Source organism: Octopus sinensis, linkage group LG16 (genome assembly GCF_006345805.1).
Source record: "Octopus sinensis linkage group LG16, ASM634580v1, whole genome shotgun sequence".
NCBI lineage: Eukaryota > Metazoa > Mollusca > Cephalopoda > Octopoda > Octopodidae > Octopus > Octopus sinensis.
The window spans coordinates 29,954,115-29,958,844 of NC_043012.1; positions in this window are offsets into that span (position 1 = coordinate 29,954,115).

A 4,730-nucleotide genomic window follows, 5' to 3' on the forward strand; every position below is an offset into this window, starting at 1 on the left:
AGGACCATCAGTGTCTCATTCTCTCTTGTTTTGAAAGTTCGGAGAATCCATCCAGTTAGCCGTCTGCATTTTATCACCAGATTAGTAATATGCGCTTGGAAAGATGCATCATTGCTCATGTTAATGCCCAGGTCACGCACTGATTTTGACTCAGGGATTGCAATTCTTCCTGGGCCAATATATGACAATGAGAGAGAGAGATAGACAAGGCTGAAGTAAATAGAAATACACAAAATACATAAACACACATAGTATGGTTGCGTGTATACACACACACACTAGGAATAAACAACCAAATTCCAAGTGACATGATCGAATATAGTGAAATATCATAAATTTATTACAGAAATGGCACAATGGCCTCAAATTTAGAAACAGAAGAAGAGGAGTCAATGAGATTTAGTGAGGTTCATCTATTTCCCTCTTTGTTCATGCACAAGCATATGTTTTTTTTCTTCTTTCTCCCCTTCTCAACGGAGGGACAAAGCATTTTATCAGCCATGGTATATTACTGGTACACATTTTTAATTTTCCTGTTTTTCTACCCATTTGATCAAAGTAGTTGACATCAGCTGGAATTAAACTCATTTTCGAACCAGATCCAAGACATCAGACTCATGACAAACACAGTTTTCATCATATATATCTCTGATATATATATATATATATCTGATATATATATATATATAAAATTACATACACATACGTTTACATTTTAGTCGGACATGAGCACTATTTTTTTGGCCAACCTGCTGCCTTTCTAACATGCATATATATATTTAGTTTTAGTTTCATACAGTGCCACAGTTAACAAAAGATGGGAGTGGGGGAGTGTTGGCAACGTGAATGCCATTTTTCAAGAGCTATTAACAATCTTTATGATGCAGGGCCGTGACTTTAAAAAGGGACTGAAATCCTGTTATCTGAATTCTTGTGCATATGTGTGAGAATGGGTGGCAGCCATCTGCAGCGGCAGCAGTAGTAGTAGTAGTAGCTGTAGAAACTCTTTGGTTGTGTGACTAACACGTCAGATATTCTTTGTATAAAGTGTTTTCATAAAAATGCATAGAATCAATGAATAAGGATTTGAGTGTGTGTGTGTGTATGTGCGCGCATGTGTACAACGGTTTAGCAGTTGCAAACACAGCCAATCCTTAGAGAACGCGTTACCAACAGATTGTGACAATTTCATTGTGAAACACTGGCATTATTCAACAACTGATTAGAGACAGACACCAGGGGCTATGAATACAATAAATGAACAGGTTACAGAAAAGGGCTGCATCCCTAAATGCCAGTTGTCCCTCTCAAAATTAGTCTTCCTTCCATAGAAAAATTTAAACATAATACTGCAAGCTAACAAAATACTCTTCAGATAAACAGTTCTCCCACCAGCTACGCACATCAGTGTAAATAAGCTACTGTACATTGTCATGGTACCTATTTATACAGCTGGATAGACTGGGGCAGTTTTGAGAGGGGATGTGATTTGGTCAGACACAGCAACAACAAAGTGCTAGTGTTCTCTTAAGATATCCAAATCATACACATGCTTATGTGTGTGTGTGTGTATACACAAATTTACATATTCAATCAGCGGAACAGCCTGCTCGTGGAATTAATGTGGAAATGACCAGGCACTCCACAGACACATAGCTCTCAGAAAAATTCAGTATGACAGAATGTGACAAGGCTGGCCCCCATTGAATTACAAGTACAACTTATCGTTACCAGCTGAATGGACTGGAGTTAAGTGTTCTGCTTAAGACCAGGTCATGTCGCACGACCAGAAATCGAACCATGACTATTTGATCATAAGCTGAATACCCAAACCACTAAACCAGGCATGTGTAGCTTAGCAGTTAGTCTATTCAGTTCCTGATCACAATACCCTGACTTCAATTCCTGGTGGCACAGTGTCTTTAAAATACATATACATGTATAATTAACTTTCTTTGTTCACCAAGTAACTTCTAGATTTGAGGCAACACAAGTTATGAATGCCAAAATCTATGCATTTATAACTTGTGTCACTTTGCATCTGGGAGTTGCTCGGTAAAGGAAGACAGCTAATTATGCAAAGGCATATAAAGGATAGAAAATTGAGGGCGCTCCAACAGTACTTTCAAAGCAACCAGCCTGAGGAGGAAGGGCTGGGACACAGCTATTGCTGGATCATATTTTTATTTATGTAATTATTTATAAAATAATGTAATTGTATGAGATTGAAAACTCAGCAACTTGCAACCTCTTTTTCTGGTCTCTGTGGCTGAGGAGAAAACCACTCTGAAATGCAAGCATTCGTTTCTCTGCTTGGGTAACGAGCTGACTTGGTGTCTCTCCACCACTCTCAGTCCACAGTGAGAAACCTCAGGGACGAAATACAGTGAATGGCTTCGTTGAGGGTTCAAATATGCCTCAAGCATATTTGAATGCATAACAAGTTTGGATTTATATGCATCACTGCTTAGTGTTGTCATCCCATATTTCATTCACACACACACACACATATATATAGTGGTGGTTGTCTACTCCTTCTACAGAGTTTGACCACCTCCTGTACCTACACCTTAACACCATCATGGCATCTGCTGTGGCTCTTTAAACCAGACAATGTTCTGAAAAGACACCCACATAGTTTGCATACACACACACACACATACACGTGCATGGGTATAATATAGATGTATTATGCGAAATACATTTATAATCTATGTTGTGTATATATATATATATATATATATACATACATACATATATAATCATTATCATCAACCATCCGATTTCTTATGCTGACATGAATTGGATGATGTGATAAGAGCTGGCAAGCTTGGTTTGGTTTCTATGGCTGGATGCCCTTCTTAATGCCAACCACAGAGTGTACTGGATGCTTTTTACATGGCATCAGCACTGACGGGATTACCAGGTACTTTGCAAAAAGCTAAAAAAATAGATAGCCCTCCAGGGACTTAGGGGCAGGTGAGGATGGATGAAGTGACAGAGAAGTTTGGACTGGGTAAGTAGGTAGGATAGAGGTGACATTAGAAAATAATGGAGAGAAACCAGGGAAAGGCTTAGGGGCAGAAGATATGCGAGGGCATTGGGGTAGACAGCAAATAAGCAAGGTGTGGGAAGATAATGGAAAACGGATGTGGTTTGGAGTGGGGGAGAAAGCTGGGGGTGTAGTAGGTGTCTATTCTGCTCCCAGGTGATAGAGGAGTGATGGGTGTTAGGGAATGAAATGTGTGTGTGTGTGTGGGAGGGGGAGTTGACAGGGCAGGGCCCCCTCATGGACAAGCAATAATGGAGATGGTTTTAGGATATCAATTCTGCTGTGGTAGGCGGGTCTCCTTGAATACAGCAAGGCACCAGATATCTCAGACCTTTGTAAGGCTCAGTCTTCAATACTTGGTCCCATGTCTTCCTCTTCCATCTACTTTGTGATCAGCACTTCTTTATGCCATTGTCCCCATCACAGTCTTCTCTCTCAATACATTAGGGCTCTGTCATATTGGGTTGGCAACAAAGTTCCTGCCATTTTTTTTTAAATTTTGAAATCTATTTTTTTTCGAGAATTCTATTTTTGAATCATTTTAGAATCTATTTTTTTTTTTAGTTAATTTTGGTTTATTTTCAGATCATTAAAATGGAATGTCAAGTTAAGAAAAACAAGCATTTTCGACACCACCTCCTTTTTGCTTTTAATCAATGTTCTAAGGCCACAAAAGCTGCTTGTGACATTTGTGCTGTGTATGGAGATGGTACCATAGCTAAAAGAACTGCTCGTGATTGGTATGCCAAGTTCAAAAATGGAAATTTTGACCTCAAGGACGCACCTCGTTCTGGCCGTCCAATTGAGTTCGATGAAGAGCGATTAAACCAACTTTTGCGCGAAAATTCTCGTCAAACGACAAGGGAATTGACAGAGAAAATGGAATGCTACTACACTGCTATAGAGAAGCATCTTCACTCGATGGGAAAGGTTCAGAAGTATGGAGCACAGGTTCTGCATGCTTTAAGTGACAAAAACAAAAATCAATGAGCCACAATCTCTGCTGGTTTGCTTGCTCATCACCACTCAACTCATGGACACAAGCAATGATTTCTTTACCAAATCATTACTGGTGACAAAAAACGTGCCTGTACATCAATACGAAGCAGCGTAAGGAATGGCTTTGCCCCGGTAAACAAGCAACACCCCACGTGAAACAAGATCTTCATCCGTGTAAAACGACGTTGTGCGTATGGTGGGACTGGGAAGGGATTATCCATTACGAATTGCTTGAACGGAACCAAACAGTCAACGTGGAACTCTATGTTCAACAGATGGAACGACTCAACACGGCTATTCAAGAGAAAAGACCTAATCGTCAGCATGGAATTCTTCTGCTGCACGACAACGCCCGCAATCATATTGCCAATATGGCCAAAGAAGCCATTCAAACGCATGGCTGGGAAGTGCTGCCACACTCGCCATACCCTTCTGATTTCCACCTCTTTCGATCTCTTTCAAATGCTATGCGCAGAGCTTCATTCAATACTGATGCAGAGTTGAGAGTTTGGTTGGGTCAATTTTTCGAATTAAAATCGGGTAATTTCTACCAACGAGGTATTGAAAATTGGGAAGAAGTTGTAAACAACAAGGGTGAATACATTATTGATTAATTAGTTATATTAAACCTTTTAAAAAATTTAAATTTAGAAAAAGGCAGGAACTTAGTTGCCAACCC